The following is a 14,540-nucleotide window of genomic DNA, read 5'->3' on the forward strand; positions in this document are numbered from 1 at the left end:
AAGTTTATTAACAAGACCCATAAAAAAACGAACAAACAGGTTTACATTCAGGTTAAGAAAAAACATAGCTTGAAATTTGGAAGTAAATACAAATAATATTTTTCAACTGTATTTGGGCTCAGAGATTAGTGATTTACTTTCTCCTAGTAGGAATCCTTTGTAAAATGTAAAACCATCAAGTGCTGCCCTGACTCCATCCACAAATGAAGGTCCTTTTTCCTTATTTTTACAAATGTAAAGGTTTCAAGCTTTCTTTCAAATGTTTCCAGCTTAGACAGCTACTATAATGGTACCTATGATTTCAAGTGTTGTGAACCAGTTGCAGAGGAAGAAGACGGAGGAAGACGAAGACGAGGGTTTGGAATAGAGGGAGGCTGCAGCCATCACTGAAGAATGCGGCTGAGTATGGGAGGCCAGGAGTATTGGCTCCACGTCTGTCAGCCTGAATCTGCTGTCCAACTTCTTGTTCATCTGGGCATTGGCCCTGGGATTCTCCCAGACCTTTCTCACCACCTGCAGCACACCCTTCTGGAGAGGGATGCCAGTCCGGATTGTGGTGTGCTTGCCCAAAACCTGTGCTTGCACTCCCGACTCCTAGGGGGCTTCCTCAGGCAGAGGGACCCCCAAGAACTCTGCCAGGCCCTGAAGGCAGTCACAAAAGGACTTAACCGATGCCAAGGGTTCATCGTCCGGGACGTCTTCGCCCCCCCCTTTCTTACCAACAGATGGGAGTCCGGGGACCTGGGACACTGGTGCTGGCAGGGTCCCTCGTAGGTCCAGCGCCGAAAACCAGTCCAACGGCTGTTGAGGGGTAGGCGTTGGTTGTACAGGAGGAGGTGCAGGGGTCTGAACAAGCGCTAAGGCCTGGACCAGGGGAGGGACTGGCACCGGTAGTGCTGGAGGAACAGGAGGAGGACCCATAGGAGGAGGCCGGGGAGACACCACCTGCGGGATCACCTACTTCTCTATGTCCTTGAGGAGCACCGGCATCAGTGGGGAACGCACAAGGAGGAGGAAGTGCTTGAAGAAGCGGCCCTCGCCAGTCGCCGGGTCCCTAGGCAGCCGGCCCTCCGAATTTGGGTCTCCTGGTCGAAGCACGTGAGGCATGTAGCCGTAAGACTGCGATGGGTAAAAGTAGCAATGGGGAGACCAGATGCATGTACTATACAGTCCGCCACTGCTTCCAGAAGAAAGGGGACTGGGACCCTTCTTCCAAGGCCCATTCAACGGGCGATAGCAAGGGCGTGCCCTGATTCGAATCCAAAATGCCATGCCGGTCTAGCAGGCTTCGCCATGTGCCTATCCGCCAATTTGGGGCCTTGCGCAATGCCCTAGGCGGGAGGGCGCAAAGGCCCTGAGACACGTGCAGGCTCAGACATGGGAGGACACGCCTTCGTTCCTGAACCGGAAACAGCAGCGTCGACTTCAGAGACCACTCTGATACGCGCTAAGCCCTCGGCCGGCTGGTCGGTGGTCAAAAACCCCTGACTCACGACCTCGGAGCGAGCTCCGATAGGCTGTGCACCCTCAGCAACTGCGCCGGTAGTGGTGCAGGATCGTGCCGAGGACTGACTCTTGGCGGTAGAACCCGATGATCCTTTACCTCTTGGGGTCGAAGAAGCGAGTGAACTTGGTTGCCCTTCTGAGGACAGCCCGGTAGGGCCCATGAGCCCCTCGGCTTGGTAGCCGGTAGCCTTCACAGCCTCAGGTGTGCCCAGAGATCGCCCGGAAGAGCCCCCGTTCCCTCGGCTTGGGAGCTAGTAGCCTTAGAGGCCTCAGACCTGCCAGAACCTGAATCTATCTGAGTCTGAAGGGACCCCTGGGAAGGAGTTGCCGTGCTGAGGAGCCATACTAAACAGAGGGCAAACCTTGTCTTGACGTGAGGTCCTGGAGACAAAGTCCTTAAGATGTGCTAGAGGAGAAGTGCAGAAGATCTCCCTCAAACGCGACAAGTGATTCTTCAATGCCCGATAACCGAAAGTGCTGCATGCCGCGCACGCATCCCAGCAGTGGTCAGGCCCCCAGGCACTCAAGACAGTGTGCATGGGCGTCCGAGGCCAGGCAACGAGCGGTCGCGTGAGGCACATCTCGTGTATCCTCCTGAAGCCGACATGCACCAGGGGAGGTGAGGCACCAAAGAGAGGTGTAAAGGGCTGAAAACAAAAAAGAATGGAGCGAGCGGATAGCAAAAAAATTCTCTGCGCCTAGCCGCCGTGGGGAAAAAGGGAACAAGGTGAGTGTAACGCTCACCTGGTTCCCACGGGGGCGCTAGTCTGGATTGCTGTGGCCTCTTCTAGCGTGATGCGCAGGACCCGGAACACCGATTGGACAGGACCTCCAAATCGTGCTTGCCTGGCCCGAAGGAATATCCTTCTGCAGATGAGAAAGGGGGTTAACAGTCTGCAGAATAGTGTGCTAGCTCCCCCCTTTCCCCCTTCGTTCCTCTCTAACTTCCTCCAAACCCCGGTTTAAGCTCACCTTATGGTTTGGAAGGATGAACTCTCCATCCTGCTTCTGGTGCAGAGGCGCGTGTTCGTCCAGTTACTTCACTGGTTTTCAGAATGGCGCTGGCAAAATCCACTTGACTTTCCTGAGCGATGCGCCGTAAGTATGAAAGTGCAAAGTTCAAGTGAGGCCCCCTTTATGTTGTCTTTCTAACCTGTGATCTGTCCTTTATTTCAGGTGCAGAATGAAGGCGATGCGTCGAGGGGTTAAACTGCCGAGGTGAGTAGTGATGAGGGCGATCCCTCTAAATGTCCTCATCATTCCCCAGAAATGTCTCTTGTCCTTTCCCCATAGGGGCCGGGGTACGGTACCTGCCAACGGGGCGGCGCTGACCCGAAATGTGGAAGAAAAGCCGGTAAGTATTATGGCTGTTAATCAGGCTTTCCTTCTGTGTTCCTTCTGCTCACCTTTTGTTTCTTCCTCTCTCCCCTAGGTGCAGAGATGCGGCGTCCGATGCTGACAGTCGCGATGGAGCCGGGAGATGTCTCAAGGACAGGTGAGTGAAGCGTGGCGCTGCAGCGAGCATCGCAATGCTTTTAAATGGAAGTCTTTCTTCAGGGATGCTGGCGAGAAGATTCCGGATGCAGGTAAGAAGTTTGAAATAGTCCTTGGTTTACACCTTTCTCTTCTCTTCCAGGTTCGAGGCGGGCGTGGCTGGAGTCCAGGAGCAGGAGCAGACAAGTTGAGCGTTAAGCTGCAGGAAGCAGAACAACGCGAAGCATGAGCTGCTGTCTGGGCGTGGCTTAAATAGCCTCCAAAGAAGTCCCAGGTATGTATCCTTCCCCAACTAGGTATGTATCCTTCCCTGGCCACGCCCGAGTGAAAAAATAGTCCCTATGAAAAAATAGTCCCTTTCAGGTCTCAGGGAGGCCTGAAGCGTGCAGCATGGTCTGCATCAGGTAAGTGCACAAAACACCTCCCTTTATGAGCCTGGTGCCTATGGCGCCAGGACTGATGTCCAACATGAGCCTGGCGCCAAAGGCGCCAGGACTGAGTCCAAAGAGCCCCTATAAGGGGCCGCTGGGCTTTTACCCGAGGGCATGATGCCTGCTTCCGGGGGTGCTGGGCCTGGCCTGGTGCTCCGGGGGTAGGCATCATGACAGTGAGGTGCCAGGGCTTCGGAAGGGTGGGGGCGTTACCACGGGCAGGGCTTCAACAAGGGTGGGGGGGGCGACAATGTGAGGCAGACATGGTATCTCAAGTAAGGACACAGACACAAAGGTATACGCTTCACCTGCTCTTTATGCAGTTTTCCCCCATTCATACAGCCTGGCTGTCGATCACAAAGCAGGGTGGCTGGCCTGGCAAGTCTTTTAGACTTCCCACCGACTCCATTTTCTGGGGCTGACTACTGTCCCCTAGAAAAGGTAAAGTTGCCATTAACTTTACATCGTCACTTTAACCACAGATCCAGTTCACCCCATCTTGATTGGAGTATTGGAAAGGGTTCATTCCTAGCCCTTTTTATCTGTGCCTCCTGGAGCTTTGTTTCGCTCCCTTAACATTAAGACTTGGTTGGTGGCAGTTGTATCTACCCTACCTTTCTACCACGTTTGTTATATAACGTAGTAATGTTTTAGGCTATTTTAGTAGCCTTGAACGTTAAACCCGCTTGACCAAAAACTTTTTATTTCAGCTCTGGTTGGGTGTAATCACCATTTCTTTTTGTTAAAATCCTTCTTGTGTTTTCCTTTGCACAGCAAACCAGGTTTGCCTTCTTTGTTCACCGTCTTTTGGCGGCCTTCTCTCAAGAAGCCCCCCCTCTTGGCACCTGGGTCTTTAGGTGGGCTGAATGTGAGGGAGGGGTGTCGTCACCCCCTGCACAGGGTATCCTTGGAAACCCAAGTCGCGCTTTGTCATGATTGGCTATGGTGGATGTCCGGGCCGGACAACCCCCCTGCTGGGTTATTGACAGCCAGGCTGTGTGAATGGGGGATTTTCGCATAAAAGGCAGGACTCTTGGGCTGGAAGTCAGTCGCCACTGGAACTGCAAGGAACCGAAGAAAAGCAGAGAAGACGGCTGCTGCAACTACCAAGTCCTGGTGGAGCCCTGCTGCAGTCCTGAGCTATCTATCCTTCGACGACGAGAGAAGATCTAGTCCGGAGTAGTCTTCCTTTGAGCTTGGTGGGATTAACCAGCTCGTCTTCCACAGTCAGAGGATCCCCTTCTTGGTCGAAATCGCTGCACACAGCTGTAATGGTCCGGATAGCCATCTGAGGAGCCTCTCCTGTTTTAAAGGAGCGCACCTTTTATTCACTTTTATTCACTGTTGCATTTGCTGCTGCTGGCCTCATCCCTGGGTAGTGCAGATCGCTCCAGACGTCCCCCTTCTTGTCCCCATGACTGAAGGCACCGGAACCGTGAATCTGCAGGAACAACTGCCGTGGCACCAGCTCTTTGTCACTTGAATAAGGTACTGTTTCTGACCTCGAGGAACTACGGTGACCCCTTTTCTCCTCACCAAAGCTTGTCCTTATCTTCCTTCCTTCTTATAACTTTTGCTTCCTCTTGTGACAATATCCAAGTACTCCTGGCAACCTTGAATCTTGAACTATCGGGCTGTGCGATCCTCGACAACAGGAACCAGGTTCCACTTGACACTGGTGCAGGCCTATTGACTTTTATCTTCTTGTCAGAAAGTGTTCTCTGATTCTGTCTGCCTTGACAAAAGTATTGCCTATGATTTTAGCCCCCAACTCTCTTTTGTTAACTCAGGTGCTAAGTATGTTTAACTCCAGTAACATTTCTTCCCGCGGGTACGCGTATCTTTAGTAAGACTGAACTGTCATTACTGTCAAAAAGTTTTCGCATATGTATTCCCGGTAACCCTGTTTTTCATAAAACCGGTCCATCAAATCATAAGGTACTTACCTTGAGTTGTTCTGCACAAAGAGAATTGGTTGTGTGTAGTGTATTTTACGTGTGGTTTTAATTTAATAGAAGTGAAGTGTTTTGTGAACAGATGGTTTAAAATAAATGTACTTTCTTTTTAACCAAAAACCTTGAGTCAGTGTTTGTTTGAGTCACAGTAATTGTGGTCCTTTGTATAATCTCTACTACTGCTCATTTGCTCTTGAGATAAGTCTGGCTGCTCCGCTACTGCCACCACTTTAATAGTGTAGTACAGGCTTGTACCAAAGGTGAACTTGTATTACCACTTGTAGTCTTAATTTTGTGTAGTGGTCCCTGGATCTGTGGTTAAAGTGACGATGTAAAGTTAATGGCAACTTTACCTTTTCTAGGGGACAGTAGTCAGCCCCAGAAAATGGAGTCGGTGGGAAGTCTAAAAGACTTGCCAGGCCAGCCACCCTGCTTTGTGATTGACAGCCAGGCTGTAAGAATGGGGGAAAACTGCATAAAGAGCAGGTCTTTGGGACTGGAAGAGCAGAGTCGCCACTGGAACGAAAGAACCAACGAGGAACTGGAAGAAGAGGACCCCTACCACGACTGAACCGCCCGGTGAAGCCCTGCCGCAGGTCTGAATCACCCGAATCCGACGACAGAGAAGATCCTCCAGGAAACTTCTTTGCTTGAGCTGATGGGACCAACCAGTTTGCCCAAACTACAAGACAGGATGCCTCCTCTGGTCGAATTCGCTGTACAGAGCTACAGTGGGCCGGATAGCCAGGAAGGTCGGACCCTGCTTGGGTTATAAGGAGCACACCTTTTATTTGTTGTTTTTGCTCTGCTGCTGGTTTCTTCCCTGGGTGGCGCAGGACCCTCCAGTCTTCCTACTTCGTGTCAGTCTGACAGTCGCTTCAGGAACCGTGAGTCTGCAGGAACCACAAGGAACGTCCGCCTCAGCTACAGCTCCCTCTCCATTTCAAGGTACTGTGTAAATCTGGTTGTCCGTTTCATTCAACCGTGGTTAAAGTGTTTGAAATCTTTCTCCAAACTGAGGGCTTGTCCTTCTCTTCTCTTTGAACTAACTTTTCTACCAACCAACCAACCTCGTCTGGAATCTGTGCCACGAACTTTACCGCGAACTACCCTGAACTGTGTGATCTTGAGCAAAATACTTTTGACCCATTGACTTTGGCCCTAAGCCTTTTCTAGCCGATCTCCTCACTGTAGTCTCTCTTGTTCAATTGCCCTGAGTACTTAACTGTTGGTTTTGCCAAATTTCTAATAACTTTGTCTTTCCCTCCCTTTTTAAATTGCTGGAGTGCCATTTTGCTCCTACTTTATTTTGTGAGCTTAACTTGTCTGGAATTTAAGTGAAGTGGTGTGGTGCATTCATGATTGCGATTCTTAACTTGCTTAAAATAGTGAAATATTATACAACTGTTGAGTAAATAAATATATATTCTTTTACTTAGAAACCTTGAGTCAGCATTTGCCTGAATCATAGTAATTGCTGTACTTTGTCTAATTATGTGTACTGCTCACTTACTCTTGAGATAAGTCTGGCTGCTGCACTACTGCTACCACTATAACTGTGTAGTACAGGCTTGTACCAAAGGTGAAATTGTACTGTCACTTGTAGTCTTAATTGTGTGTAGTGTTCCCAAAGGGTACTGCATATAATTCTGCCCAACATGGAGGAAAGAAGGTTTGCTGGCCAATGGAGGAATGGGATTAGCCGGCCCCTTGGCTCCCTTCGCTGAACTCCCGGTTTCTTGAAGCCAAAGCTCCCACGCCAAGTTTTCTCCTGCCTCGACTTGCAGCCTGTCAGCGTCTCAGTATTCCGTTCTCCTTGACCCGATTCTTGGCAGCTTGCTCTCAGCTGCTCCTCCGTTTCGCCATCCAGCTTGCCTTCCTTCTTGGCCCTGTCTCGCTCTCTGTGTCTTTCTGTGCTCCAAGTTTTATAGTTTGGATAGCGGGCCATGAGTTTCAGGTGTGTGTGTGTGATTGTGACTGAGTGCCTGACCTTGCCTGACTGGCCTTGTCCCACTAATAACGATTAGTGCGACAAGGCCAGTGCGTGTTACTAGTGCTAATCTTCCTAGTCTTTCCCGTCTCAGTAGTTGGGCTGATAAGGAAAGGAGGGAGTTATGGGAGTTGTAGTATCCCATAATCGTAGAGGGAATATGGGGTAAATAACTTATGAAATGGGGGATACCAGGTCTCACCTTCCGGTGTCTCCTCCCCACTCCCTGAGGACCCCCTACCCAGGAGATCCTCCCTCCTTTGTCCACCCCCAGGGTCTGGATTCAATAGCCAGGACCCTTTTCTGGCCACCTGAATAAGGGATCCCCGGGGACCGAGTCAGGAAACACCTTCCGCTTTTTATATTTAAAGGGGAAGCTCCATTTTTCAATGCCGAAGGTTCTAATATGTCCCCATGTTGGGAAACACCCCGAAGGATGGAGGAAAGGGGACGTGACATATGAGTAACACGAGTAAAAATTGGAACCATGGGGGGCGTGGCTTGGAGCCAGGGCGCACGGCATGGCCTCCTGAAAGCTCCCTGCCCTAGCCCGACAACCAGACTGATTACAGCCTATAAAACTGTGGGTTCGCCGTGAAAACTCAGCAGCAAGGCATACAACAGAACAAAGAACGGCGTAATGGAGCGGACCCCCCCTAGTGACCTCATCACCCACACGCCAAGGCGAGACATCACACGGCCGCCCACCGATTACAAGATGGCGGATGGGACCCAACTCACAGGTCCTCCAGGCTAAGAGGAGGCCGCTGCACTGGTCTCAGTGCCTCCTGCCAATCCAACTGAGGACCACTGCCACTACTTCACAGCACGACCCCCAGCACACAACAGAATCCCTCATGGGAGACGACGGACAGAGCGAGCCAACCGTTCAGAACTGAACACGGACCGAGTTGCGGATCCCTTGCCTGCTGCCTGAGCGCTAACATGAAGCGGCTCCCCTACCGAGACAAATGTGGCATTGTGTCGGAACTACACCGGATTACTAGCAAACAGTGGCAGCTCCCGGAGCAGACCTGAAGGTGTCCCCTCCTGGTCTCCCCTACTGCTCCAGCCCTGAGGGCGGCACACTGGCTCGGATAGAGGCGGCCGGAAGGACTGACCGACATGAGAAACACGCCACACTGAGGAGGCTCACACGCGACCAAGTTCAGACGTGTCACTTAGCCTGAGCCCCTCCCACGCTCCTGTGCTCCTGCACTTACCCAGAGCACCTCCCTGTACTCCTGCACCTCCCTTCACTCAATACAATCAGTCCTCCCTCCCCCCGGAGTTGGCGCAACCTACTGGGGACCCTACCAACAGGACGACTGGCGCTGGCTGCAACCTCAACTCAGGCCCCTAACTCACTCATCTCCAGGGAGGGTGTCACATAGATTCATAACTCCATTAAATGAACTCCAGAGTGGCTGTATGCTGAAACCCACGCCCCACACCCACATGTGCAGGATCACTTGAAGCACTGCGACCCGGAGGTGAACGGAGCGCCAAACTGGCCATGCAGGAGCTGGTGGCAGATTAAGCAAACCGCTGGAATGGCCCAGGAGACTCACCCTCACATCAGCACACAGATAAGGGGGAGCAACAGAGCTGCACAGTGTAAAGCCATATCAAGGTAATCTGGGTCCATCCTCATTAAGAAACGGCCTCTGGGAGCGCTGCTGGAACACTGATAGGAGAAATTGCAAAAACCCCATAAGCAGCAAAACAAATGGACATCTCCACCTTGCTCTCGGCGACCACCATGGAGAAAACAAAAAGGATGGGGTTGGGGGAAGGGCGGTCTGAGGCACTGACCCAAGGAGGAGATCTTAAGCACACCAACACTCCACTTGCATAAGCGGTTACTAAGACAGACCATCAAGACCTCCTGGCAGCAATGACCAAAGAATACCAAAAAGGCACAGAGGAGCTACTGAAGAAAATTACCAGCCTCAACAAACACACGGATGAGGTCGAAAGTAGAACCACCAAAATTGAAACCCCACTCTGCGATCAGTCTTACGAGATTGGGGAAGGAGCCGGCAGGATCACGGCACTAGAGGGCAGATGCGAAGCCCTGGAACTTAAAAAGGAGACTCAGATAACCGCTCCTGCCGCAACAACATCTGCCTGTGGGGAATCCCAAATAACATCACGGATCAGAGTTAGGCAGAGTTAGGCGGCTTCATCCGGGACCTCTTGCGCTTCATCCTGATGCTTCCCGGCAGCGCCCCACAGGAACTGAACAGGGTGCACCGTGCCAGATCGAGACTAGCATTAACTACCCCACCAGAGGTCCTAGCGAGAGTGCACTTCTATAGGGTAAAGAAGGAAACAATGAAGCCAGCAACTCCACTCGCATCCAATTCAGAGACGCATCTATTGCACTATACCAAGATCTCGCCGCAACAACACTGCTGAAAATAAAGATACTCATCGTAGCGATTACCTTACTCCTAGTCCATAGTCCCCTTCCGTCCATACTTGTGTGACATTCCGTCCTTCGGGACGGGATCGGAGCACTTTTGTTAAAAAACATCAAAAATGATTTCTCTTTTTACGCAGGGTACCGCACGCGGCCATAACCCTGCCCTCCTGAGCTCCGCCCCGCGCATCGCCCTTCAGTCCTTTTCTATCGCCAGGTCTGCCACCATTTAAGCAATAACAGAGGATACTTATTAGAGGGGATGGCGGCCGTATGGAGGAAAGGGGACTATGGACTAGGAGTAAGGTAGTCACTACAGTGAGTAACTGTTATACTTCTACGTCCCGTCCCCTTTCCTCCATACTTGTGGGAGATTCCAAAGCACCCCTCACAGGTAATATGGGTGGATGGAACCCCCTTACTGAAAAATGTTTTTAAGAACAGCCGGGCCGAATTGAGCATCGGTCCTGGAGCTCAGGTCCAAGCAGTAATGCTTGCAAAAAGCTGATGGGGAAGCCCACGTAGCTGCCTTATCAGTGCTCTCCCAGGGAAAATACCTTTGATAGGCAACAGCAGCCGCTTTGCCACGTACAAGATGGGCACGAATGCCTCTCGGAGGTTGAAGGCCCTGAATGGTATACACTTCTGAAATACAGGAGGCAATCCATCGAGAGATAGTAGCCTTTGAAGCAGGTTTCCCTTTCGGGTCTCCGAACGTAACAAAGAGTTGAGAGGAGCCCCTGTGTTCAGTTGTTCTGTCCAGACCGAACTTCAGGGCTCATCTGACATCTAAATTGTGTAATACTCTCTCAGCATCTGAGGCCGGGTTCAAAAAAAGACAGGTAAGGAGATAGATTGATTCAAATGAAAATCAGTCACTACTTTAGGGAGGAAAGAAGGCTGAGTGTGGAGCACAACCTTATCCTTATGGAAGGTAAGGAACGGATGTTCCAGGGACAAAGCTTGAAGCTTGCTTACTCGCCTTGCCGAAGTCACTGCAATCAAAAAGGCAACCTTCCAAAAAAGGTACTTTAGATCCGCCGTAGCCATGGGTTCAAATGGTTTATGACATAAGGCGGTCAGGACCACATTTAAATCCCACTTTGGATGAGGATTGCGTACAGATGGAAAAAGATGTAATAAACCTGCGAAATGCATTTCAATAACTGGGTTCGTGAACAGATGTCAGTGGACAGGTAGCCGGCAATACCCGACAAGTAAGTCCTACAAGACATGAATGCCTGAAGCCGCCAGATGAGAAATGAACCAAAGGAAAGTGTCAATCGTAGCATGTCTGGGGTCCAGTTGCTTAGCTAAACACCAGTGACAAAAACAGAGCCACTTGCTCCTATACCGAGTCCTCGTAGAAGGCTTCCTGGCCGCTTGGATAATGCGCATATTTTCCTTAGACAGATTAAACTGCGCTAAGGATTTGAATTCAGGAACCAGGCCGCTAAGCTGAATGATTTTGGGGAGGGGTGCCCCATCTGCTGATCGCACTGGTGAAGCAGGTTGGGAATCAACGGCAGTCTGATTGGAGGACAAATCGACAGATGCTGAAGTTCTGAAAACCAGAATCTGGCTGGCCACCAAGGAGTTATGAACAGGAGAATGCAATTCGATGTATTTGTGAGCTTGCAGAGTGACCGATAAATCAGAGGTAGAGGCGGGAAGGCATTTGCCTTCATGTTGTGCCGCAGGATCTCAAGAGAATCCCCTAGAGAGGAGGCCCGAAGACCGTTCCTGGATGCATAAAGAGGAAGTTTCCTGTTTGTAGCAGTCGCAAAAAGATCCATTACTGGAGTGCACCACTGGCGAAAGATGGTGGAGAGGACCTCCATGTTCAGTTCCCACTTGTAGCTGGCTGCTGTCTGTTGGCCGAGTGAGCCTGCAGTCACATTGAATTGCCCCGGAATGTGTACCGCCAGTAGCCAAATGCCGTGCTGGATGGCCCACTCCCAAACCTGAATGGCAAGATCCACAAGAGGTGGTGACTTGGTACCACCCTGCTTGTTGATATAAAACATTGACACTGAATTGTCCGTGCGGACGCGGACCACCCGGTTCATGATGGATGCTTGGAAGGTTTTCAGCGCCAGAAAAACAGCCAGGAGTTCCAAATAATGTATATGAAACTGCCTGTCCTGTGGCGTCCATAGATCAGAAACCTGGAGATGATCCAGAGTCGTGCCCCATCCCATAAGGGAGAAGTCTGTGGTAGTCGTCACTTGTGGGCAGAGCTCCTGAAAGGAGGCCGCCACTGTACGATTGTTGGTCAAAGACCACCATAGAAGGTCCGTCATCATGCAGGATGGAACTGGGATCATCTTGGAATCCGAGTCCAAAGCCTGACATCAAGCCCTCCGAAGAGCCAGCTGCGTACGTCTCATCTTGAGACGCGCAAGAGGAAGAGCTAGTATGCATGAGGCCATGAGGCCCAGAAGCCTCCGGAAGCACCAAGCCATCATTTGCTCTGACTGGATGAAGAGCTAACATGCAGCGAATAGATCTGCAATCCTGTCCACCATCAAATACATCCTGGAGTTGATCGTGTTCCAGCTGAAACCCAGGAAGATCAGGTCTTGGGAGACCGTCATGGAAGATTTCTGCCAGTTCACTGACAGCCCAAGATTGAACAGGAGCTGGAGGAGAGACTGGAGATTGCTCAAAGCTGTTAGTGGACAAGGGCTGCGTCGGAGCCAGTCGTCCAAATACGGATATACATGAACACCCTGTAGTCGAAGGAAAGCTGCGTTGACCGATATCATCTTTGTAAAGACACGCAGCGCCGAGCTGAGACCAAAAGGGAGCACACAGAACTGGAAGTGCTACCCTCCCAGGGAGAACCGCAGATATTTTCAATGCGGCCTCCATATCAGGATGTGCATATACGAGTCCTGAAGGTCCACTACACTGAGCCAGTCGCCCTTCTGAAGAGAGGACTTTATTTGGCAAGGTGTGATCATCTTGAATTTGTCTTGGGGAAGAGAAAGGTTGAACTGGGAAAGTTCGAGGATGGTGCGCAGGCCAGCCTGGTTGGGTTTGGGCACCGTGAACAGACGAGAGTAGAAGCCCTCCCCTTGTTCCCCGAGGGGAACAGGTTCCACCGCCCTGAGGTCTAGAAGCTTCTGAACTTCGGCTCTGAGAGAGGGTGTCCCGATCTGTTGGAAGGGACGGTTGAAGGGTGGGGTAGGGACAAGCGAAAGCCCGCCTGAGCGAAGGAAAAAACCCACTGGTCTTCAGTGATGGTCTGCCACGCCTCCAGATGAGACGAGATTTGTTCTCCCAGTGGAGGCCGGCTTGGATAGAAGCGTGGCCGCAGCTACCACCGTCGAGGAAGGGAGAGGACAAGACGCCAAGGCTATCTCCTTGGAGGTGTGAAGCCTGTAACAGGCGTTGATTCTCTTATTGATTTGCAGACCGGTGTGGGGCTTATCCCAGACCTTACGGGCCTCAGCCAAAATGTCCTTCTGGAGGAACAGGCCGGTACGCTCATGCGGTGACAAGGTGAACGCTCACGAAAGCACTCCTTCCCGCGGAGCGGGGGCCTCAGGTACTGGAATGTCGAGGAGGGCCATAATATCCAGAACCCGGTCATGGAATGCTCTGACAGAGTGGGGCTGCTCATCGCAATCCTGATCGGCTTGAAGGTCATCCAGCGAATCGGGAGCAGACGACTGGGCCGCCACAGGTTTTAAAGTGCTATCCCGTTCTACCGGTGTCTTCTCTATGGGAGACAGCGGTGGTAGGAGAGGAAGCGCTGGAGGCGGACCAAAAGGAAGAGGTGGTACCACCGCAGGAGCCGCCGGGGTGGAAGGTGGAGCCAGAGGTTCAGGGTAGATTTCCTTGAAAAGGCCCTTAAAATACTCCTTCATAGCCTCTGAAATTTCCTGAAAAATGCATCCTCTGATAAAGGCTTAGGCGCTGGGGTAGGCAGAGGCCTCTCATATGGGGCATACCCCCACAAACGCAATGAGGATGGTTGCCAGGAAGGCCCACCACCAATTGGGTCTGCATAGACCAGTGGAGCAGAAGTAGGCAGAAGCAAGACAATATGAGGCAGTGGCATCCGAGCACGCCAGTCATAAGAAGGGCAACACATTTCTACCTTCCACCTGAGGTGAAAAAGGCTGCTTAGCCCCAAAATTAAGATTCCCAGAACCCGCCGTCGAGAACGTAGGTGTAAGGGAAGAATCCAAAATGGCTGCCATGGACCATGAGGGTTGGGCCGCCATTTTGTCAAAGCCTGAAGAGAACTGCGTCACATGTGCAGTTGAGGCAACAGCCTCCTCAGGCTTGTCAGGGGACTTAAGTAACACCTTAGCCTTGACACAAGGATCCTCGGCAGAGCCGGTACTGGGGGGTCTTGGATGTTTACTGGACATCTTGGAGGTGTGGCCCCAAAATTAGCCTCCAGGGGAGGAACCTCGGCAGAGCCTGTAGCAGAGGGGTTAAGGTCTAAGGCCACCCTCTTTTCCCCCTCCACAGAACCGGTATTACTGCGACCCTGAGCGCTGGAATGCTGAGGAATCACCCTTACAGACAAGAGCTTTGGAGCAGGTCCTCTTGGTTTTTTTCGGCACAGACTGTAGCCTCAAAAAGAGGAACATCGGTTTTTGATCCAGTATGTGTAGCTCCCTCGTGAGGGGCCTCAAGCCATGCCTTGGTAAAGAAAGCTCCAGAAGGAGACCTTGGGGCGTGCCCCGGTGTCTGTGTGGAAAGCTCCAGAAACCGAGACC

The 14,540-nt window shown here is 51.5% G+C and overlaps 1 protein-coding gene across 1 annotated transcript in view; it reads right to left on the bottom strand.

Moving 5' to 3' along the window:
* Positions 1-14,540, bottom strand: part of SOS1 (SOS Ras/Rac guanine nucleotide exchange factor 1) — a 2,649,334-nt gene that overhangs the window by 539,268 nt on the left and 2,095,526 nt on the right. The window lies entirely within an intron of this gene.

The sequence above is a fragment of the Ambystoma mexicanum genome, chromosome 4p (genome assembly GCF_040938575.1).
Source record: "Ambystoma mexicanum isolate Mex_15411 chromosome 4p, UKY_AmexF1_1, whole genome shotgun sequence".
Lineage (NCBI taxonomy): Eukaryota > Metazoa > Chordata > Amphibia > Caudata > Ambystomatidae > Ambystoma > Ambystoma mexicanum.